At 42.5% G+C, this 22,493-nt stretch overlaps 22 non-coding genes and 1 pseudogene across 22 annotated transcripts in view; all 23 read left to right on the top strand.

Moving 5' to 3' along the window:
• The first annotated feature begins 5,932 nt into the window (after positions 1–5,932).
• On the top strand, positions 5,933–6,052 carry LOC133427901 (5S ribosomal RNA; annotated as a pseudogene).
• A 199-nt stretch (positions 6,053–6,251) lies between these two features.
• On the top strand, positions 6,252–6,370 carry LOC133427580 (5S ribosomal RNA). Its single transcript, XR_009772786.1, has one exon. It is a non-coding gene; the product is annotated as a 5S ribosomal RNA (ribosomal RNA).
• Positions 6,371–6,587: 217 nt separating this feature from the next.
• Positions 6,588–6,706, top strand: LOC133427728 (5S ribosomal RNA). The gene has a single exon (XR_009772925.1). It is a non-coding gene; the product is annotated as a 5S ribosomal RNA (ribosomal RNA).
• A 217-nt stretch (positions 6,707–6,923) lies between these two features.
• On the top strand, positions 6,924–7,042 carry LOC133427634 (5S ribosomal RNA). Its single transcript, XR_009772838.1, has one exon. It is a non-coding gene; the product is annotated as a 5S ribosomal RNA (ribosomal RNA).
• A 217-nt stretch (positions 7,043–7,259) lies between these two features.
• On the top strand, positions 7,260–7,378 carry LOC133427515 (5S ribosomal RNA). The gene has a single exon (XR_009772724.1). It is a non-coding gene; the product is annotated as a 5S ribosomal RNA (ribosomal RNA).
• A 204-nt stretch (positions 7,379–7,582) lies between these two features.
• On the top strand, positions 7,583–7,701 carry LOC133427709 (5S ribosomal RNA). Its single transcript, XR_009772907.1, has one exon. It is a non-coding gene; the product is annotated as a 5S ribosomal RNA (ribosomal RNA).
• Positions 7,702–13,937: 6,236 nt separating this feature from the next.
• On the top strand, positions 13,938–14,056 carry LOC133427705 (5S ribosomal RNA). Its single transcript, XR_009772903.1, has one exon. It is a non-coding gene; the product is annotated as a 5S ribosomal RNA (ribosomal RNA).
• Positions 14,057–14,273: 217 nt separating this feature from the next.
• LOC133427486 (5S ribosomal RNA) lies at positions 14,274–14,392 on the top strand. The gene has a single exon (XR_009772697.1). It is a non-coding gene; the product is annotated as a 5S ribosomal RNA (ribosomal RNA).
• Positions 14,393–14,609: 217 nt separating this feature from the next.
• Positions 14,610–14,728, top strand: LOC133427502 (5S ribosomal RNA). The gene has a single exon (XR_009772712.1). It is a non-coding gene; the product is annotated as a 5S ribosomal RNA (ribosomal RNA).
• Positions 14,729–14,945: 217 nt separating this feature from the next.
• LOC133427793 (5S ribosomal RNA) lies at positions 14,946–15,064 on the top strand. Its single transcript, XR_009772988.1, has one exon. It is a non-coding gene; the product is annotated as a 5S ribosomal RNA (ribosomal RNA).
• Positions 15,065–15,263: 199 nt separating this feature from the next.
• LOC133427578 (5S ribosomal RNA) lies at positions 15,264–15,382 on the top strand. Its single transcript, XR_009772784.1, has one exon. It is a non-coding gene; the product is annotated as a 5S ribosomal RNA (ribosomal RNA).
• Positions 15,383–15,581: 199 nt separating this feature from the next.
• Positions 15,582–15,700, top strand: LOC133427704 (5S ribosomal RNA). Its single transcript, XR_009772902.1, has one exon. It is a non-coding gene; the product is annotated as a 5S ribosomal RNA (ribosomal RNA).
• Positions 15,701–17,524: 1,824 nt separating this feature from the next.
• On the top strand, positions 17,525–17,643 carry LOC133427485 (5S ribosomal RNA). The gene has a single exon (XR_009772696.1). It is a non-coding gene; the product is annotated as a 5S ribosomal RNA (ribosomal RNA).
• A 199-nt stretch (positions 17,644–17,842) lies between these two features.
• LOC133427752 (5S ribosomal RNA) lies at positions 17,843–17,961 on the top strand. Its single transcript, XR_009772948.1, has one exon. It is a non-coding gene; the product is annotated as a 5S ribosomal RNA (ribosomal RNA).
• Positions 17,962–18,178: 217 nt separating this feature from the next.
• Positions 18,179–18,297, top strand: LOC133427751 (5S ribosomal RNA). The gene has a single exon (XR_009772947.1). It is a non-coding gene; the product is annotated as a 5S ribosomal RNA (ribosomal RNA).
• Positions 18,298–18,514: 217 nt separating this feature from the next.
• LOC133427514 (5S ribosomal RNA) lies at positions 18,515–18,633 on the top strand. Its single transcript, XR_009772723.1, has one exon. It is a non-coding gene; the product is annotated as a 5S ribosomal RNA (ribosomal RNA).
• Positions 18,634–18,832: 199 nt separating this feature from the next.
• On the top strand, positions 18,833–18,951 carry LOC133427513 (5S ribosomal RNA). Its single transcript, XR_009772722.1, has one exon. It is a non-coding gene; the product is annotated as a 5S ribosomal RNA (ribosomal RNA).
• A 199-nt stretch (positions 18,952–19,150) lies between these two features.
• Positions 19,151–19,269, top strand: LOC133427686 (5S ribosomal RNA). The gene has a single exon (XR_009772885.1). It is a non-coding gene; the product is annotated as a 5S ribosomal RNA (ribosomal RNA).
• A 216-nt stretch (positions 19,270–19,485) lies between these two features.
• Positions 19,486–19,604, top strand: LOC133427534 (5S ribosomal RNA). The gene has a single exon (XR_009772742.1). It is a non-coding gene; the product is annotated as a 5S ribosomal RNA (ribosomal RNA).
• Positions 19,605–19,820: 216 nt separating this feature from the next.
• Positions 19,821–19,939, top strand: LOC133427484 (5S ribosomal RNA). Its single transcript, XR_009772695.1, has one exon. It is a non-coding gene; the product is annotated as a 5S ribosomal RNA (ribosomal RNA).
• A 199-nt stretch (positions 19,940–20,138) lies between these two features.
• On the top strand, positions 20,139–20,257 carry LOC133427794 (5S ribosomal RNA). Its single transcript, XR_009772989.1, has one exon. It is a non-coding gene; the product is annotated as a 5S ribosomal RNA (ribosomal RNA).
• Positions 20,258–20,474: 217 nt separating this feature from the next.
• LOC133427483 (5S ribosomal RNA) lies at positions 20,475–20,593 on the top strand. Its single transcript, XR_009772694.1, has one exon. It is a non-coding gene; the product is annotated as a 5S ribosomal RNA (ribosomal RNA).
• Positions 20,594–22,417: 1,824 nt separating this feature from the next.
• The window catches only part of LOC133427630 (5S ribosomal RNA), a 119-nt gene continuing 43 nt past the window's right edge, over positions 22,418–22,493 (top strand). The window contains exon 1 of the ribosomal RNA XR_009772834.1: positions 22,418–22,493. This exon is cut by the window's right edge and continues 43 nt beyond it. This is a non-coding gene — a ribosomal RNA (5S ribosomal RNA).

Raw genomic sequence — 22,493 nt, 5'->3', positions numbered from 1 at the left:
AAACGTCAGAAAATTGGAGAAAGGAGTCTATGTAGTTGATTTGAGGGACTCATTTCATTATTGGACTCTCCAAACCACTTACAGTGTTTCAGGTACAAAATGACTGTTTCTCGCTGAGAAAATGCCAAAAAGCGGATTTCTGTCATAACATTGATTTACCTTCTGATTTTTCAAGGCAAGCTATTGAAAACGTTAGAAAATTGCAGAAAGGTGTCTATGTAGTTGATTTGAGAGACTCATTTCATTATTGGACTCACCAAACCACTTACAGTGTTTCAGGTACAAAATGACTGTTTCTCGCTGAGAAAATGCCAAAAAGCGGATTTCTGTCATAACATTTATTTACCTTCTGATTTTTTAAGGCAAGCTATTGAAAACGACAGAAAATTGGAGAAAGGAGTCTATGTAGTTGATTTGAGGGACTGATTTCATTATTGGACTCACCAAACCACTTACAGTGTTTCAGGTACAAAATGACCGTTTCTCGCTGAGAAAATGCCAAAAAGCGGATTTCTGTAATAACATTGTTTTACCTTCTGATTTTTTAAGGCAAGCTATTGAAAACGTCAGAAAATTGGAGAAAGGAGTCTATGTAGTTGATTTGAGGGACTCATTTCATTATTGGACTCACCAAACCACTTACAGTGTTTCAGGTACAAAATGACTTTTTCTCGCTGAGAAAATGCCAAAAAGCGGATTTCTGTCATAACATTGATTTACCTTCTGATTTTTTAAGGCAAGCTATTGAAAAACGTTAGAAAATTGCAGAAAGGTGTCTATGTAATTGATTTGAGAGACTAATTTCATTATTGGACTCACCAAACCACTTACAGTGTTTCAGGTACAAAATGACTGTTTCTCGCTGAGAAAATGCCAAAAAGCGGATTTCTGTCATAACATTGATTTACCTTCTGATTTTTCAAGGCAAGCTATTGAAAACGTCAGAAAATTGGAGAAAGGAGTCTATGTAGTTGATTTGAGGGACTCATTTCATTATTGGACTCACCAAACCACTTACAGTGTTTCAGGTACAAAATGACCGTTTCTCGCTGAGAAAATGCCAAAAAGCGGATTTCTGTCATAACATTGATTTACCTTCTGATTTTTTAAGGCAAGCTATTGAAAACGTAAGAAAATTGCAGAAAGGTGTCTATGTAGTTGATTTGAGAGACTCATTTCATTATTGGACTCACCAAACCACTTACAGTGTTTCAGGTACAAAATGACTGTTTCTCGCTGAGAAAATGCCAAAAAGCGGATTTCTGTCATAACATTGATTTACCTTCTGATTTTTTAAGGCAAGCTATTGAAAACTTCAGAAACTTGGAGAAAGGAGTCTATGTAGTTGATTTGAGGGACTCATTTCATTATTGGACTCACCAAACCACTTACAGTGTTTCAGGTACAAAATGACTGTTTCTCGCTGAGAAAATGCCAAAAAGCGGATTTCTGTCATAACATTGATTTACCTTCTGATTTTTTAAGGCAAGCTATTGAAAACGTTAGAAAATTGCAGAAAGGTGTCTATGTAGTTGATTTGAGAGACTCATTTCATTATTGGACTCACCAAACCACTTACAGTGTTTCAGGTACAAAATGACCGTTTCTCGCTGAGAAAATGCCAAAAAGCGGATTTCTGTCATAACATTGATTTACCTTCTGAATTTTCAAGGCAAGCTATTGAAAACGTAAGAAAATTGCAGAAAGGTGTCTATGTAGTTGATTTGAGAGACTCATTTCATTATTGGACTCACCAAACCACTTACAGTGTTTCAGGTACAAAATGACTGTTTCTCGCTGAGAAAATGCCAAAAAGCGGATTTCTGTCATAACATTGATTTACCTTCTGATTTTTTAAGGCAAGCTATTGAAAACTTCAGAAACTTGGAGAAAGGAGTCTATGTAGTTGATTTGAGGGACTCATTTCATTATTGGACTCACCAAACCACTTACAGTGTTTCAGGTACAAAATGACTGTTTCTCGCTGAGAAAATGCCAAAAAGCGGATTTCTGTCATAACATTGATTTACCTTCTGATTTTTTAAGGCAAGCTATTGAAAACGTTAGAAAATTGCAGAAAGGTGTCTATGTAGTTGATTTGAGAGACTCATTTCATTATTGGACTCACCAAACCACTTACAGTGTTTCAGGTACAAAATGACCGTTTCTCGCTGAGAAAATGCCAAAAAGCGGATTTCTGTAATAACATTGTTTTACCTTCTGATTTTTCAAGGCAAGCTATTGAAAACGTCAGAAAATTGGAGAAAGGAGTCTATGTAGTTGATTTGAGAGACTCATTTCATTATTGGACTCACCAAACCACTTACAGTGTTTCAGGTACAAAATGACCGTTTCTCGCTGAGAAAATGCCAAAAAGCGGATTTCTGTAATAACATTGTTTTACCTTCTGATTTTTTAAGGCAAGCTATTGAAAACGTCAGAAAATTGGAGAAAGGAGTCTATGTAGTTGATTTGAGGGACTCATTTCATTATTGGACTCACCAAATCACTTACAGTGTTTCAGGTACAAAATGATTTTTTCTCGCTGAGAAAATGCCAAAAAGCGGATTTCTGTCATAACATTGATTTACCTTCTGATTTTTTAAGGCAAGCTATTGAAAACGTCCGAAAATTGGAGAAAGGAGTCTATGTAGTTGATTTGAGGGACTCATTTCATTATTGGACTCACCAAACCGCTTACAGTGTTTCAGGTACAAAATGACTGTTTCTCGCTGAGAAAATGCCAAAAAGCGGATTTCTGTAATAACATTGATTTACCTTCTGATTTTTCAAGGCAAGCTATTGAAAACGTCAGAAAATTGGAGAAAGGAGTCTATGTAGTTGATTTGAGAGACTCATTTCATTATTGGACTCACCAAACCACTTACAGTGTTTCAGGTACAAAATGACTGTTTCTCGCTGAGAAAATGCCAAAAAGCGGATTTCTGTCATAACATTGATTTACCTTCTGATTTTTCAAGGCAAGCTATTGAAAACGTCAGAAAATTGGACAAAGGAGTCTAAGTAGTTGATTTGAGAGACTCATTTCATTATTGGACTCACCAAACCACTTACAGTGTTTCAGGTACAAAATGACTGTTTCTCGCCTAGAAAATGCCAAAAAGCGGATTTCTGTAATAACATTGTTTTACCTTCTGAATTTTTAAGGCAAGCTATTGAAAACGTTAGAAAATTGGAAAAAGGAGTCTATGTAGTTGATTTGAGAGACTCATTTCATTATTGGACTCACCAAACCACTTACAGTGTTTCAGGTACAAAATGACTGTTTCTCGCTGAGAAAATGCCAAAAAGCGGATTTCTGTCATAACATTGATTTACCTTCTGATTTTTCAAGGCAAGCTATTGAAAATGTTAGAAAATTGGAGAAAGGTGTCTTTGTAGTTGATTTGAGAGACTCATTTCATTATTGGACTCACCAAACCACTTACAGTGTTTCAGGTACAAAATGACTGTTTCTCGCTGAGAAAATGCCAAAAAGCGGATTTCTGTCATAACATTGATTTACCTTCTGATTTTTCAAGGCAAGCTATTGAAAACGTCAGAAAATTGGAGAAAGGAGTCTAAGTAGTTGATTTGAGAGACTCATTCCATTATTGGACTCACCAAACCACTTACAGTGTTTCAGGTACAAAATGACTGTTTCTCGCCTAGAAAATGACAAAAAGCGGATTTCTGTAATAACATTGTTTTACCTTCTGAATTTTTAAGGCAACCTATTGAAAACGTCAGAAAATTGGAGAAAGGAGTCTATGTAGTTGATTTGAGGGACTCATTTCATTATTGGACTCACCAAACCACTTACAGTGTTTCAGGTACAAAATGACTGTTTCTCGCTGAGAAGCTGCCAAAAAGCGGATTTCTGTCATAACATTGATTTACCTTCTGATTTTTTAAGGCAAGCTATTGAAAACCTTAGAAAATTGGAGAAAGGTGTCTATGTAGTTGATTTGAGCGACTAATTTCATTATTGGACTCACCAAACCACTTACAGTGTTTCAGGTACAAAATGACTGTTTCTCGCTTAGAAAATGCCAAAAAGCGGATTTCTGTCATAACATTGATTTACCTTCTGATTTTTCAAGGCAAGCTATTGAAAATGTTAGAAAATTGGAGAAAGGTGTCTTTGTAGTTGATTTGAGAGACTCATTTCATTATTGGACTCACCAAACCACTTACAGTGTTTCAGGTACAAAATGACTGTTTCTCGCTGAGAAAATGCCAAAAAGCGGATTTCTGTCATAACATTGATTTACCTTCTGATTTTTCAAGGCAAGCTATTGAAAATGTTAGAAAATTGGAGAAAGGTGTCTTTGTAGTTGATTTGAGAGACTCATTTCATTATTGGACTCACCAAACCACTTACAGTGTTTCAGGTACAAAATGACTGTTTCTCGCTGAGAAAATGCCAAAAAGCGGATTTCTGTCATAACATTGATTTACCTTCTGATTTTTCAAGGCAAGCTATTCAAAACGTCAGAAAATTGGAGAAAGGAGTCTAAGTAGTTGATTTGAGAGACTCATTTCATTATTGGACTCACCAAACCACTTACAGTGTTTCAGGTACAAAATGACTGTTTCTCGCTGAGAAAATGCCAAAAAGCGGATTTCTGTAATAACATTGTTTTACCTTCTGAATTTTTAAGGCAACCTATTGAAAACGTCAGAAAATTGGAGAAAGGAGTCTATGTAGTTGATTTGAGGGACTCATTTCATTATTGGACTCACCAAACCACTTACAGTGTTTCAGGTACAAAATGACTGTTTCTCGCTGAGAAGCTGCCAAAAAGCGGATTTCTGTCATAACATTGATTTACCTTCTGATTTTTTAAGGCAAGCTATTGAAAACCTTAGAAAATTGGAGAAAGGTGTCTATGTAGTTGATTTGAGCGACTAATTTCATTATTGGACTCACCAAACCACTTACAGTGTTTCAGGTACAAAATGACTGTTTCTCGCTGAGAAAATGCCAAAAAGCGGATTTCTGTCATAACATTGATTTACCTTCTGATTTTTTAAGGCAAGCTATTGAAAACGTTAGAAAATTGCAGAAAGGTGTCTATGTAGTTGATTTGAGAGACTCATTTCATTATTGGACTCACCAAACCACTTACAGTGTTTCAGGTACAAAATGACCGTTTCTCGCTGAGAAAATGCCAAAAAGCGGATTTCTGTAATAACATTGTTTTACCTTCTGATTTATTAAGGCAAGCTATTGAAAACGTCAGAAAATTGGAAAAAGGAGTCTATGTAGTTGATTTGAGAGACTCATTTCATTATTGGACTCACCAAACCACTTACAGTGTTTCAGGTACAAAATGACTGTTTCTCGCTGAGAAAATGCCAAAAAGCGGATTTCTGTCATAACATTGATTTACCTTCTGATTTTTCAAGGCAAGCTATTGAAAATGTTAGAAAATTGGAGAAAGGTGTCTTTGTAGTTGATTTGAGAGACTCATTTCATTATTGGACTCACCAAACCACTTACAGTGTTTCAGGTACAAAATGACTGTTTCTCGCTGAGAAAATGCCAAAAAGCGGATTTCTGTCATAACATTGATTTACCTTCTGATTTTTCAAGGCAAGCTATTGAAAACGTCAGAAAATTGGAGAAAGGAGTCTATGTAGTTGATTTGAGAGACTCATTTCATTATTGGACTCACCAAACCACTTACAGTGTTTCAGGTACAAAATGACTGTTTCTCGCTGAGAAAATGCCAAAAAGCGGATTTCTGTCATAACATTGATTTACCTTCTGATTTTTCAAGGCAAGCTATTGAAAACGTCAGAAAATTGGAGAAAGGAGTCTATGTAGTTGATTTGAGAGACTCATTTCATTATTGGACTCACCAAACCACTTACAGTGTTTCAGGTACAAAATGACCGTTTCTCGCTGAGAAAATGCCAAAAAGCGGATCCCATCCCATACCAGCCTGGATGCGCCCGATCTCGTCTGATCTCGGAAGCTAAGCATGGTCGGGCCTGGTTAGTACTTGGATGGGAGACCGCCTGGGAATACCAGGTGCTGTAAGCATTTTCAACCAGCAGAGAGCGCTCTCGCTTAATCTACCCACACATATTTCAACGTGGTAACAGCGACAGCTCACGTCCTAAAGTGTTTTGCACATGGTTAAGGCACTTTAACTCCAACAAATAAAACCAACAAATCAATGACTTATATTCTATGACTTATCTTCAACTCCATATAAGAGGTATTTCAAGCAGCAGATTCTGCTTACGGCCATACCAGCCTGGATGCGCCCGATCTCGTCTGATCTCGGAAGCTAAGCAGGGTCGGGCCTGGTTAGTACTTGGATGGGAGACCGCCTCGGAATACCAGGTGCTGTAAGCATTTTCAACCAGCAGAGAGCGCTCTCGCTTAATCTACCTACACATATTTCAACGTGGTAACAGCGACAGCTCACGTCCTAAAGTGTTTTGCACATGGTTAAGGCACTTTAACTCCAACAAATAAGCGCTTCTAAATTATTATCACCAACAAATCAATGACTTGTATTATATGACTTATCTTCAACTCCATATAAGAAGTATTTCAAGCTGCAGCTTCAGCTTATGGCCATACCAGCCTGGATGCGCCCAATCTCGTCTGATCTCGGAAGCTAAGCAGGGTCGGGCCTGGTTAGTACTTGGATGGGAGACCGCCTGGGAATACCAGGTGCTGTAAGCTTTTTCAACCAGCAGAGAGCGCTCTCGCTTAATCTACCCACACATATTTCAACGTGGTAAGAGCGACAGCTCACGTCCAAAAGTGTTTTGCACATGGTTAAGGCACTTTAACTCCAACAAATAAGCGCTTCTAAATTATTATCACCAACAAATCAATGACTTATATTATATGACTTATCTTCAACTCCATATAAGAGGTATTTCAAGCAGCAGCTTCTGCTTACGGCCATACCAGCCTGGATGCGCCCGATCTTGTCTGATCTCGGAAGCTAAGCAGGGTCGGGCCTGGTTAGTACTTGGATGGGAGACCGCCTGGGAATACCAGGTGCTGTAAGCATTTTCAACCAGCAGAGAGCGCTCTCGCTTAATCTACCCACACATATTTCAACGTGGTAACAGCGACAGCTCACGTCCTAAAGTGTTTTGCACATGGTTAAGGCACTTTAACTCCAACAAATAAGCGCTTCTAAATTATTATCACCAACAAATCAATGACTTATATTATATGACTTATCTTCAACTCCATATAAGAGGTATTTCAAGCTGCAGCTTCAGCTTACGGCCATACCAGCCTGGATGCGCCCGATCTCGTCTGATCTCGGAAGCTAAGCAGGGTCGGGCCTGGTTAGTACTTGGATGGGAGACCGCCTGGGAATATCAGGTGCTGTAAGCTTTTTCAACCAGCAGAGAGCGCTCTCGCTTAATCTACCCACACATATTTCAACGTGGTAACAGCGACAGCTCAGGTCCTAAAGTGTTTTGCACATGGTTAAGGCACTTTAACTCCGCAAATAAAACCAACAAATCAATGACTTATATTCTATGACTTATCTTCAACTCCATATAAGAGGTATTTCAAGCTGCAGCTTCAGCTTCAGCTTACGGCCATACCAGCCTGGATGTGCCCGATCTCGTCTGATCTTGGAAGCTAAGCAGGGTCGGGCCTGGTTAGTACTTGGATGGGAGACCGCCTGGGAATACCAGGTGCTGTAAGCATTTTCAACCAGCAGAGAGCGCTCTCGCTTAATCTACCCACACATATTTCAACGTGGTAACAGCGACAGCTCACGTCCTAAAGTGTTTTGCACATGGTTAAGGCACTTTAACTCCAACAAATAAAACCAACAAATTAATGACTTATATTCTATGACTTATCTTCAACTCCATATAAGAGGTATGTCAAGCTGCAGCTTCTGCTTACGGCCATACCAGCCTGGACCTGCCCCTTTGCTAACGAGGCACTGGTGCAGCTGGCAGTGATTGTGTGCAAGGCGCGGTCGGTGTGGATTGTGGAGTGTGGAAAGTGGAACACAGGCAGAGAGGAAGCAGTGGAAAAGAGAAGGCTCCCCCCGGCAGCTTTTCGCTGCACGGGGGTCAGTCTCCAGACCTTTAAGGTGGAGATGGCGGATAAAAGAGGAGATGAGGTGGAGAGGATCATGCCAAATGCTGGCAGCGAGAGGACGATGCAGGGAGACGGAAGGAGGCCGTCGGCAGCATCGGTGACGGCGATGCCGGCGGAGGTGGAGAATAGGAGAATGGAGAAGGACGGTACGAATGGATCGATGGAAGGCAGACGACGGACGGACAAAGTGGACGGAGAGAGAGCAGGTCCGCGGCAAATGGCGGTGGATGAAAGAGACAAGCAGGGAGAGAGGAGGGAGCGGAGGCGGAGGACAGAGCGCTGGTGGTCACGGTGGAGATCGAGGGGCCGGATGAAATCACAACGATTGAGCTGCTCAAAGCTATTGATGGGACATGTGGACGTGTGGTGGGGTGCAGGCAGAAAGGCGGAAAAAAGTGGGAAATCTCGATGGGGAATCCCAAAGGGAAATCAAGACTGCTGGATGGATTTAAATTAAGGCAGTCAAACGTGATTGCGTCTGAGGTGGAAAAGGACACGAGGATTGTTTCCTTCCTAATGCTGCCCGTGTATATAACGGATGGACAGATCACTGAAAAGCTGAGACATTGGGGAGTAATGCCTGCATCCCACATCAGACGGCGGAAATGGGCGGGGACGCAGGTTTTTGATGGTACGAGATATTTAAAAGTGAGATTCACGGACACGGTCACGTCTCTGCCATACTCAACCAAGTTTGAGACCATTGAAGGGGCAGAGTACTTTAGAGTACTGCACGATCGGCAGGAAAGGGTGTGCAGGCTCTGTCTCCAACCGGGGCACATTGTAAGAGAGTGTCCTGATTTCACCTGCCACAAATGTAAGAAACATGGACATTACGCACGCGAGTGCACGGTGGAAACGTGCAGGGGCTGCAAGAGAGCGGAGGACACCTGCGTCTGCTTGCAGACGGGAGCGGAGGAGGAGAAAGAGAAGACGGAGAATGGCGCGGGCGGAGAACGCAGGCTGGAGCAGCTGGAGGGATGCGCGCATGAGATCGAGGAAGGCGTGCACGAGTTGGATGAGAGCGAGATGGAGACGGAGAAGGAGATCGAGGAGGACGGGTCGGGAGAGGATGAGGAGAAGCGACCGACGACGGCGGGAGGACGGAGTGAGGAAGCGGTAGAGAGAGGGAGGAGAGGACGGCGAGGAATCGAGCGAGCTGGCAGCTGGCGCTCTCGCAGCCAGAGCAGCGTCGAGACGAGAGGAAGGATAAAAGAAAGAAGGAAGACTTCGCGGGAGGTGAGCGCTGAACTCACAGACTTGTGTGAGGGTACTAAAACAAAGAAATTGATGAAAGATGGGGGAGGGAAGGGAGAGGGATGACATGGATAAATGATTAGGATGACAGCAGTGTTTGGACTTTTCCTTTTTCATTTATCCTCAATGTTGAGCGGTCTGCACATAATTTCACAGAATGCGAACGGACTGAAGAACCCAGACAAACTGGAAAAAATGTTGAATATATGTGCAGCGGATATTATTTGCATACAGGAGACGCACTGGGATGGACGGATGATCGACACCTGTAAGGCAATGTGGAAGGGCTCGGTGTATGCGAGCAGGACAGATGACAATGTGGGGGGGGTGGCAATTTTGTTGAAGGAGGGGCTAAAATCAAGTCTTGTGCAAAATGACAATGGGGGGAGGTTTATAAAGATTTTGTTTGAATTTAGAGGAGTTTCTTTTTCGTTAGCAAATGTTTATGCACCAAATGACTCGAGGGAGAGAGGACTCTTTTTCCAGAAGTACAAAGGCTTTATGGGGACCAGTGATTTTGTGTTGGGGGATTTTAATGTCAAGATGAGTAGATTAGACATCAGGGACAGTGGGAAATTTCGAAATGATGCCTCAAGAGGAATACTGAGTGAAATAATGAGGAAGTATCATATGTGGGACGTGTGGAGGCAGAAGAATCCTGAGGGGAAAGTGTTCTCCAGAACACAAATGTCGAATGAATGTTTGAAACAGAGCCGTATTGATTTAATTTTGATAAAAGAAAAGTATTATGATTTGGTCATGAATATGGAATATAAGGTTACGTGTCTCAGTGACCACACAACGGTACATCTTGAACTGGGTAGGAGGGAGGGGGGTAAGGGAGGGGGTTTGTGGCATTTCAATGCCAAACTACTGGAGGATGGTGACTTTAAAAAAAGAATGAAAGAGATTATTCAGCATGACAGCTCACAATGGTTGAATGGTGGGGAGGTGTTAGAGGGATGGGAAAATTTAAAGAAAAGAATCAGGAAGATAAGTATGAAACACGCAGCAAGGAGGAATTTCAAAAAGAAAGAGAGAGAAAAGTTCCTTAGAAGAGAAATCACACGTTTAAATGCTGCCGAGGTTATAAGTGAAGAAGCTGTGGTGAGCTGTCATGCTGAACTAAAGGAGATAGAGAGAATGAAATGTGAAGGTGCGATTGTGCGGAGCAGGGCGAGATATGCCGTAGAGGGGAACACTGGTTTTTTTTTGAGGATGGAGAAACAGAAACAACAGAAATGTTTTATCAGGGGAGTAAGGACTGAGGGGGGTGGGTTGAAGACAGACCTAGTGGGGATTTTGGGAGGTGTGCATGATTTTTACGGGAGGATGTTTACTAGCGAGGGAGTGGATGAGAGAGTGATGAAAGATGTGCTGGAGAGTGTGACTGTGAGTGTAACAGAAGAGGAGAGGGATGAATGTGACAGTGACATCACAGCAGAGGAAATAGAACAGGCAATTGCTGCTTTGAGTATGAATAGGAGTCCTGGTAGTGATGGCCTAACAGCCAATTTCTACAAAGCGTTTAAAGAACTGATGGGGCCGATTTTACATGCAGTTTTTAGAGAAATGGAAAGACGCCAGACAGTACCAGAATCATTCACAATGGGGATAATTACTCTGATCTTCAAGAAGGGGCAGGCTGATGATCTGGGGAACTACAGGCCAATCACACTACTGAATACAGACTACAAGGTGTTAATGAAAGTTTTTGCAAACAGACTAAAATATACTTTAAAATCAATCGTTCCAATAACACAAGCCTACAGTGTGCCGGATAGGGATATTGCAGACACAATTCTGAATATTAAAGGGATGGTGGAATATTTGAGGGCATCGGGAGAGGAGGGGATTATGTTGGCTTTAGATTTCAATAAAGCGTTTGATAGGGTGGAGCACGATTTTATGTGGGGAGTTCTAGAGAGGGTGGGATATGGTGAGAGGTTTAGAGGATGGTTAAAATTGATGTACAGACATGCAGTGGGGAGGGTGAAAGTGAATGGTGTTTTAACGGAAGTCTTTAAATTAGGGAGGTCAGTTAGGCAGGGGTGTCCGATGTCAGCACTCTTATACACGGTGGTGGCAGAGCCCTTGGCATGTATGATTAAAAGGGATGGAGAAATAAGAGGGATTGAGGTACAAGGTGGGGGTGGTCTTAGTAAAATACAGCAATACGCGGATGACACAACGGTGACTGTAAGGGATATGGCAAGTATAAAAAGGGTGGTGGAATTGGTGGAAATATATGGGAAGGCATCAGGTGCAAGAATAAATATGTTAAAGTCAGAAATCATGTTTTTAAATGGGGTAGTGGCAAGTGGGGGAGTACCATTCAAGGTACAGGAGCACAGGATGAAGGTTCTCGGGATATATGTGGGGATGGAGGGGGAGAGGGTGAGGGATGAAACATGGTCAGAGGTACTGAATAAAATACAGAGGGTGCTGAATTTTTGGAAGCTGAGGCGACTGACGGTTAAAGGGCGGGTGGTGGTGGTGAATAGTCTTTTGTTTTCAAAAATGGTTTATGTAATGGAGGTGCTAGAAGTGCCAGAATGGGTGGTGAAGAAATTGAATGAACTGATGGGGGGTTTTATATGGGGTGGGAAGAAAAGTAGAATAGCGAGAGCAACCTTGATTGGGGGGTATGAGCAGGGAGGTTTGAAATTAGTTGACATAGAGAGCAAAAAGAAGGCTTTAAGAATAAAACGGGGGAGGGCTTTCTTGTATGGGGAGGGAGAGCACTGCTGGAAGAAGGTGATGGGGTTTTTTTTAAAGAGGAAGCTGGGAAATGAGTTTGCAATGCTAATGCAGACAAACGCTTACCTGACGGCAGGACTCCCGCAGTTCTATAGAGAGATCCTGGCTGCACAGGCAGAGCTGCTGAAAAACGCGAGGTGGGACTGCACAGATCTGGAGACCATTAGAGAGGTGCCATTGTTTGGCAACGGGAACATCAAACATGAAGGACAGCCACTAAAGCCAAAATACTTTGTGGAAGCGGGACTCATGCAAATAAAACATGTCATGTATGAAGTGGTGCCAGGTTTTTTGTCGGCTACAGCCATTTACGAATGTGTGCATGAATACAATGATAGAATAAGTTTAGAGCAGGTAAGGAAGGACTACGAATTAGTGAAACAGAGCATACCGGGAAGGTGGAGGGAGAAAATAGACACAGAGGTGGTAGTGAATAGGACCGGGAGGGTACCGATGTTGTATATAGAGAGGGGGGGGGAATGGGTGACTTTGGAGGGAGTGAAAGTGAAACAGCTATACAGAATGTTTGTGAAACAGGTGGTGAAACTCCCGGCTTCCCTGGAGAACTGGTGCAGGGCAGATGGGACTCTGAACATAAAACAAGTGTGGGGGAAATGGAAGATTAAAGAAAACAGCATTGAAGCCGAGGATAATGATTTTAAACTACGACATAGGAAGATTTTTACGAATGTGGTCATGCACCAGTTTGACAGGGAGGTCGGGAGGATATGTGATGTCTGTAAGGAGAAGGATGAGGATATTAGACACATGTATGTGGAGTGCGTGAGATTACGGCCGTTTTTTAAGAGACTGAAAACCTGTATGGTGGACAAGTTGAACATGGAATGGGAGATGGAGGATGGGTGGGACAAATTTGTGTTATTTGGGATTTGGGAGAAGAGCAGGGTGGAAAATAGTGGGCTGTGCAAATTTTTACTGAGCCATGCACGGTGGGCCATCAAAGCCAGAAGGAATGTGGCTCGGTTTGAAGGGAGGGTGGCACCGATTTGGGTGTTTTTCAAGGGCTTAGTGAAAAAACAGATTAATTATAAATACATCTGTGGGATTGAAGGTTTCGCCCCTCTCTTTTTGAGGGGGAACACGCTGGTGTCTGTGGACGAGAGGGAGAGATTGGTATGGGATTGGGGGGGAGGGGGTGGAGGGATTGGGGGAGCGGAAGTGAGTGATTGAAGGTTTTCTTCCATGTGATAAGGGGTATGGGGTATGTGTTGTACTGTTTTGGTTTTTTTTGCTGGTTTGTTACATGGTTTTTTGTGTATTTTTGCACATGCGTGTATAGAGATATATGTTTGAAGTTTGTAATATTATAAGTTGTTTTTTTGTTTTTTTTTGTTTTTTTTGTTGTTGAAATAGGAGAGTATAAAAAAGTGAAGAGAGGGCTTTGTGTAAAAGTAGCAGAAAAATTGTTTTATTTTTTGTCTGGTATGCAGGAATGTATATAAAATATATTTTTTAACGAAAATGTATTTTCATAATAAAAGACAAAAAAAAAAAAGATGCGCCCGATCTCGTCTGATCTCGGAAGCTAAGCAGGGTCGGGCCTGGTTAGTACTTGGATGGGAGACCGCCTGGGAATATCAGGTGCTGTAAGCTTTTTCAACCAGCAGAGAGCGCTCTCGCTTAATCTACCCACACATATTTCAACGTGGTAACAGCGACAGCTCACGTCCTAAAGTGTTTTGCACATGGTTAAGGCACTTTAACTCCAACAAATAAAACCAACAAATCAATGACTTATATTCTATGACTTATCTTCAACTCCATATAAGAGGTGTTTCAAGCAGCGGATTCTGCTTACGGCCATACCAGCCTGGATGCGCCTGATCTCGTCTGATCTCGGAAGCTAAGCAGGTTCGGGCCTGGTTAGTACTTGGATGGGAGACTGCCTCGGAATACCAGGTGCTGTAAGCATTTTCAACCAGCAGAGAGCGCTCTCGCTTAATCTACCCACACATATTTCAACGTGGTAACAGCGACAGCTCACGTCCTAAAGTGTTTTGCACATGGTTAAGGCACTTTAACTCCAACAAATAAACGCTTCTAAATTATTATCACCAACAAATCAATGACTTATATTATATGACTTATCTTCAACTCCATATAAGAGGTATTTCAAGCAGCAGCTTCTGCTTACGGCCATACCAGCCTGGATGCGCCCGATCTCGTCTGATCTCGGAAGCTAAGCAGGGTCGGGCCTGGTTAGTACTTGGATGGGAGACCGCCTGGGAATACCAGGTGCTGTAAGCATTTTCAACCAGCAGAGAGCGCTCTCGCTTAATCTACCCACACATATTTCAACGTGGTAACAGCAACAGCTCACGTCCTAAAGTGTTTTGCACATGGTTAAGGCACTTTAACTCCAACAAATAAGCGCTTCTAAATTATTATCACCAACAAATCAATGACTTGTATTATATGACTTATCTTCAACTCCATATAAGAAGTATTTCAAGCTGCAGCTTCAGCTTATGGCCATACCAGCCTGGATGCGCCCGATCTCGTCTGATCTCGGAAGCTAAGCAGGGTCGGGCCTGGTTAGTACTTGGATGGGAGACCGCCTGGGAATACCAGGTGCTGTAAGCTTTTTCAACCAGCAGAGAGCGCTCTCGCTTAATCTACCCACACATATTTCAACGTGGTAAGAGCGACAGCTCACGTCCAAAAGTGTTTTGCACATGGTTAAGGCACTTTAACTCCAACAAATAAGCGCTTCTAAATTATTATCACCAACAAATCAATGACTTATATTATATGACTTATCTTCAACTCCATATAAGAGGTATTTCAAGCAGCAGCTTCTGCTTACGGCCATACCAGCCAGGATGCGCCCGATCTTGTCTGATCTCGGAAGCTAAGCAGGGTCGGGCCTGGTTAGTACTTGGATGGGAGACCGCCTGGGAATACCAGGTGCTGTAAGCATTTTCAACCAGCAGAGAGCGCTCTCGCTTAATCTACCCACACATATTTCAACGTGGTAACAGCGACAGCTCACGTCCTAAAGTGTTTTGCACATGGTTAAGGCACTTTAACTCCAACAAATAAAACCAACAAATCAATGACTTATATTCTATGACTTATCTTCAACTCCATATAAGAGGTATTTCAAGCTGCAGCTTCAGCTTACGGCCATACCAGCCTGGATGTGCCCGATCTCGTCTGATCTCGGAAGCTAAGCAGGGTCGGGCCTGGTTAGTACTTGGATGGGAGACCGCCTGGGAATATCAGGTGCTGTAAGCTTTTTCAACCAGCAGAGAGCGCTCTCGCTTAATCTACCCACACATATTTCAACGTGGTAACAGCGACAGCTCACGTCCTAAAGGGTTTTGCACATGGTTAAGGCACTTTAACTCCAACAAATAAAACCAACAAATCAATGACTTATATTCTATGACTTATCTTCAACTCCATATAAGAGGTATTTCAAGCAGCAGATTCTGCTTACGGCCATACCAGCCTGGATGCGCCTGATCTCGTCTGATCTCGGAAGCTAAGCAGGTTCGGGCCTGGTTAGTACTTGGATGGGAGACTGCCTCGGAATACCAGGTGCTGTAAGCATTTTCAACCAGCAGAGAGCGCTCTCGCTTAATCTACCCACACATATTTCAACGTGGTAACAGCGACAGCTCACGTCCTAAAGTGTTTTGCACATGGTTAAGGCACTTTAACTCCAACAAATAAAACCAACAAATCAATGACTTATATTCTATGACTTATCTTCAACTCCATATAAGAGGTATTTCAAGCTGCAGCTTCTGCTTACGGCCATACCAGCCTGGATGCACCCGATCTCGTCTGGGGCCTGTACTACGAAGCAAGTTCAACATATCCAGGATATCTTTTCCTTATCCAGATTCACTAAGCGGGACAATTGCAATCACGCTAAGCGGTCACACGACAGTGGTTATCAACTCGGTATATCAACCCAGGTTTCTCCAATCTGGATATGAGCGCGTGCACATAAAAGGGGCGGTGTTTTCAGCGCATGACCAATCGCAAGCATGGAGAAGTCCGCTGTCAGAGCCGCTTATTTCAGTAGCGAAGAGCAAACTATAATTTTACGGAAATATGATGAGTATAGGCATATAATACAGGCAAAAAGCAACACAGTTGCAGCTGCAAAATGCAGAAAAGACAGCTGGCAAAAGATCGCTGACTGTATAAATGTGTAAATTCATAGGGATATAAACATATATTTGAATATTCTGGGAATCTTAATCTTAAACTGTAAACCATGATCAGCAATATTAAAATAATAAAAGGCTTGCAATATTTCAGTTGATTTGTAATGAATCCAGAATGTATGACATTTTTTTGTTTTTGTGTTTGCATTACAGAAAATCACAATATTCTAATTTTCTGAGACAGTCCTGTATATATTGGTTCTATAACTATTGTTGTTGACCGATAACTTGTGCTGATGCTGTACCAAAGAATTGGGTTTTTTTATTTATTTTATTTTATTTTTAATTTTTTCAGGAGGGGGGTGTTTAGTATTTTAAAGTGACTTCTCAGAATGTTCGAGGGACGAAATTGAAAATCCCTTTTTTGCTATCCCCTTACAAATGCATCTTCTTTTTGATTTCTTCTTGATTTATTTATTTAATTGGTATTAGTTTTGGATTGACTGTACATCGGATTTTGGGTGATGATTTGTTTTATTTATTCATTGATTGATTTATTTTTTATTTTCTCCTCCACCTCTTTTTTCTTTTTTTCCTTTTTTCCTTTTTTTTTGATTTTTTTGGATCGTTCATACAGGGAAAGCAAAGGGGTTTTGGTGGCCCTGAATACGCGTTCTGTTCGGAGGGATCCTCTCACGATCCGCGCACCAAGCTCCACTGGATTCTCTTCGAAAGGGCATGCCATTTTCCAAGAGAGCTGATTGGTCAGTGGGCGGTGCTTTTACACCCGGCGATCTGTATCTCGAACATAACCTGCTCCGGAGCAGGTTAGCGGTTCAGCATAAGTTACCATGGCGATGTGCCCCGATAAGAAGTGAACCACCGTCGTAGTCCTGGAAACCCAGGGTTAAACCTGAAGTTACCTCGCTAACCCCAAATCCCGCTTCGTAGTACAGGCCCCTGATCTCGGAAGCTAAGCAGGGTCGGGCCTGGTTAGTACTTGGATGGGAGACCGCCTGGGAATACCAGGTGCTGTAAGCTTTTTCAACCAGCAGACAGCGCTCTCGCTTAATCTACCCACACATATTTCAACGTGGTAACAGCGACAGCTCATGTCCTAAAGTGTTTTGCACATGGTTAAGGCACTTTAACTCCAACAAATAAGTGCTTCTAAATTATTATCACCAACAAATCAATGACTTATATTATATGACTTATCTTCAACTCTATATAAGAGGTATTTCAAGCTGCAACTTCAGCTTACGGCCATACCAGCCTGGATGCGCCCGATCTCGTCTGATCTCGGAAGCTAAGCAGGGTCGGGCCTGGTTAGTACTTGGATGGGAGACCGCCTGGGAATACCAGGTGCTGTAAGCATTTTCAACCAGCAGAGAGCGCTCTCGCTTAATCTACCTACACATATTTCAACGTGGTAACAGCGACAGCTCACGTCCTAAAGTGTTTTGCACATGGTTAAGGCACTTTAACTCCAACAAATAAAACCAACAAATCAATGACTTATATTCTATGACTTATCTTCAACTCCATATAAGAGGTATTTCAAGCTGCAGCTTCTGCTTACGGCCATACCAGCCTGGATGCGCCTGATCTTGTCTGATCTCGGAAGCTAAGCAGGGTCGGGCCTGGTTAGTACTTGGATGGGAGACCGCCTGGGAATACCAGGTGCTGTAAGCATTTTCAACCAGCAGAGAGCACTCTCGCTTAATCTACCCACACATATTTCAACGTGGTAACAGCGACAGCTCACGTCCAAAAGTGTTTTTCATATGGTTAAGGCACTTTAACTCCAACAAATAAGCGCTTCTAAATTATTATCACCAACAAATCAATGACTTGTATTATATGACTTATCTTCAACTCCATATAAGAGGTATTTCAAGCAGCAGCTTCTGCTTACGGCCATACCAGCCTGGATGCGCCTGATCTTGTCTGATCTCGGAAGCTAAGCAGGGTCGGGCCTGGTTAGTACTTGGATGGGAGACCGCCTGGGAATACCAGGTGCTGTAAGCATTTTCAACCAGCAGAGAGCGCTCTCGCTTAATCTACCCACACATATTTCAACGTGGTAACAGCGACAGCTCACGTCCTAAAGTGTTTTGCACATGGTTAAGGCACTTTAACTCCAACAAATAAGCGCTTCTAAATTATTATCACCAACAAATCAATGACTTATATTATATGACTTATCTTCAACTCCATATAAGAGGTATTTCAAGCTGCAGCTTCAGCTTACGGCCATACCAGCCTGGATGCGCCCGATCTCGTCTGATCTCGGAAGCTAAGCAGGGTCGGGCCTGGTTAGTACTTGGATGGGAGACCGCCTGGGAATATCAGGTGCTGTAAGCTTTTTCAACCAGCAGAGAGCGCTCTCGCTTAATCTACCCACACATATTTCAACGTGGTAACAGCGACAGCTCACGTCCTAAAGTGTTTTGCACATGGTTAAGGCACTTTAACTCCAACAAATAAAACCAACAAATCAATGACTTATATTCTATGACTTATCTTCAACTCCATATAAGAGGTATTTCAAGCTGCAGCTTCAGCTTACGGCCATACCAGCCTGGATGCGCCCGATCTCGTCTGATCTCGGAAGCTAAGCAGGGTCGGGCCTGGTTAGTACTTGGATGGGAGACCGCCTGGGAATATCAGGTGCTGTAAGCTTTTTCAACCAGCAGAGAGCGCTCTCGCTTAATCTACCCACACATATTTCAACGTGGTAACAGCGACAGCTCACGTCCTAAAGGGTTTTGCACATGGTTAAGGCACTTTAACTCCAACAAATAAAACCAACAAATCAATGACTTATATGCTATGACTTATCTTCAACTCCATATAAGAGGTATTTCAAGCTGCAGCTTCTGCTTACAGCCATACCAGCCTGGATGCGCCCGATCTCGTCTGATCTCGGAAGCTAAGCAGGGTCGGGCCTTGTTAGTACTTGGATGGGAGACCGCCTGGGAATACCAGGTGCTGTAAGCTTTTTCAACCAGCAGAGAGCGCTCTCGCTTAATCTACCCACACATATTTCAACGTGGTAACAGCGACAGCTCACGTCCTAAAGTGTTTTTCACATGGTTAAGGCACTTTAACTCCAACAAATAAGCGCTTCTAAATTATTATCACCAACAAATCAATGACTTGTATTATATACTTATCTTCAACTCCATATAAGAAGTATTTCAAGCTGCAGCTTCAGCTTACGGCCATACCAGCCTGGATGCGCCCGATCTCGTCTGATCTCGGAAGCTAAGCAGGGTCGGGCCTGGTTAGTACTTGGATGGGAGACCGCCTGGGAATACCAGGCGCTGTAAGCTTTTTCAACCAGCAGAGAGCGCTCTCGCTTAATCTACCCACACATATTTCAACGTGGTAAGAGCGACAGCTCACGTCCTAAAGTATTTTGCACATGGTTAAGGCACTTTAACTCCAACAAATAAGCGCTTCTAAATTATTATCACCAACAAATCAATGACTTGTATTATATACTTATCTTCAACTCCATATAAGAAGTATTTCAAGCTGCAGCTTCAGCTTACGGCCATACCAGCCTGGATGCGCCCGATCTCGTCTGATCTCGGAAGCTAAGCAGGGTCGGGCCTGGTTAGTACTTGGATGGGAGACCGCCTGGGAATACCAGGTGCTGTAAGCATTTTCAACCAGCAGAGAGCGCTCTCACTTAATCTACCCACACATATTTCAACGTGGTAAGAGCGACAGCTCACGTCCTAAAGTGTTTTGCACATGGTTAAGGCACTTTAACTCCAACAAATAAAACCAACAAATCAATGACTTATATTCTATGACTTATCTTCAACTCCATATAAGAGGTATTTCAAGCAGCAGATTCTGCTTACGGCGATACCAGCCTGGATGCGCCTGATCTCGTCTGATCTCGGAAGCTAAGCAGGTTCGGGCCTGGTTAGTACTTGGATGGGAGACTGCCTCGGAATACCAGGTGCTGTAAGCATTTTCAACCAGCAGAGAGCGCTCTCGCTTAATCTACCCACACATATTTCAACGTGGTAACAGCGACAGCTCACGTCCTAAAGTGTTTTGCACATGGTTAAGGCACTTTAACTCCAACAAATAAACGCTTCTAAATTATTATCACCAACAAATCAATGACTTATATTATATGACTTATCTTCAACTCCATATAAGAGGTATTTCAAGCAGCAGCTTCTGCTTACGGCCATACCAGCCTGGATGCGCCCGATCTCGTCTGATCTCGGAAGCTAAGCAGGGTCGGGCCTGGTTAGTACTTGGATGGGAGACCGCCTGGGAATACCAGGTGCTGTAAGCATTTTCAACCAGCAGAGAGCGCTCTCGCTTAATCTACCCACACATATTTCAACGTGGTAACAGCAACAGCTCACGTCCTAAAGTGTTTTGCACATGGTTAAGGCACTTTAACTCCAACAAATAAAACCAACAAATCAATGACTTATATTCTATGACTTATCTTCAACTCCATATAAGAGGTATTTCAAGCTGCAGCTTCTGCTTACGGCCATACCAGCCTGGATGCACCCGATCTCGTCTGGGGCCTGTACTACGAAGCAAGTTCAACATATCCAGGATATCTTTTCCTTATCCAGATTCACTAAGCGGGACAATTGCAATCACGCTAAGCGGTCACACGACAGTGGTTATCAACTCGGTATATCAACCCAGGTTTCTCCAATCTGGATATGAGCGCGTGCACATAAAAGGGGCGGTGTTTTCAGCGCATGACCAATCGCAAGCATGGAGAAGTCCGCTGTCAGAGCCGCTTATTTCAGTAGCGAAGAGCAAACTATAATTTTACGGAAATATGATGAGTATAGGCATATAATACAGGCAAAAAGCAACACAGTTGCAGCTGCAAAATGCAGGAAAGACAGCTGGCAAAAGATCGCTGACTGTATAAATGTGTAAATTCATAGGGATATAAACATATATTTGAATATTCTGGGAATCTTAATCTTAAACTGTAAACCATGATCAGCAATATTAAAATAATAAAAGGCTTGCAATATTTCAGTTGATTTGTAATGAATCCAAAATGTATGACATTTTTTTGTTTTTGTGTTTGCATTACAGAAAATCACAATATTCTAATTTTCTGAGACAGTCCTGTATATATTGGTTCTATAACTATTGTTGTTGACCGATAACTTGTGCTGATGCTGTACCAAAGAATTGGGTTTTTTTATTTATTTTATTTTATTTTTTATTTTTTCAGGAGGGGGGTGTTTAGTATTTTAAAGTGACTTCTCAGAATGTTCGAGGGACGAAATTGAAAATCCCTTTTTTGCTATCCCCTTACAAATGCATCTTCTTTTTGATTTCTTCTTGATTTATTTATTTAATTGGTATTAGTTTTGGATTGACTGTACATCGGATTTTGGGTGATGATTTGTTTTATTTATTCATTGATTGATTTATTTTTTATTTTCTCCTCCACCTCTTTTTTCTTTTTTTCCTTTTTTCCTTTTTTTTTGATTTTTTTGGATCGTTCATACAGGGAAAGCAAAGGGGTTTTGGTGGCCCTGAATACGCGTTCTGTTCGGAGGGATCCTCTCACGATCCGCGCACCAAGCTCCACTGGATTCTCTTCGAAAGGGCATGCCATTTTCCAAGAGAGCTGATTGGTCAGTGGGCGGTGCTTTTACACCCGGCGATCTGTATCTCGAACATAACCTGCTCCGGAGCAGGTTAGCGGTTCAGCATAAGTTACCATGGCGATGTGCCCCGATAAGAAGTGAACCACCGTTGTAGTCCTGAAAACCCAGGGTTAAACCTGAAGTTACCTCGCTAACCCCAAATCCCGCTTCGTAGTACAGGCCCCTGATCTCGGAAGCTAAGCAGGGTCGGGCCTGGTTAGTACTTGGATGGGAGACCGCCTGGGAATACCAGGTGCTGTAAGCATTTTCAACCAGCAGAGAGCGCTCTCGCTTAATCTACCCACACATATTTCAACGTGGTAACAGCGACAGCTCATGTCCTAAAGTGTTTTGCACATGGTTAAGGCACTTTAACTCCAACAAATAAGTGCTTCTAAATTATTATCACCAACAAATCAATGACTTATATTATATGACTTATCTTCAACTCCATATAAGAGGTATTTCAAGCTGCAGCTTCTGCTTACGGCCATACCAGCCTGGATGCGCCCGATCTCGTCTGATCTCGGAAGCTAAGCAGGGTCGGGCCCGGTTAGT

The sequence above is a fragment of the Cololabis saira genome, unplaced genomic scaffold, assembly GCF_033807715.1.
Source record: "Cololabis saira isolate AMF1-May2022 unplaced genomic scaffold, fColSai1.1 scf028, whole genome shotgun sequence".
NCBI lineage: Eukaryota > Metazoa > Chordata > Actinopteri > Beloniformes > Belonidae > Cololabis > Cololabis saira.
The sequence above is the reverse complement of the archived record's forward strand: the minus strand, read 5'-3'. Positions and strand labels throughout refer to the sequence as shown.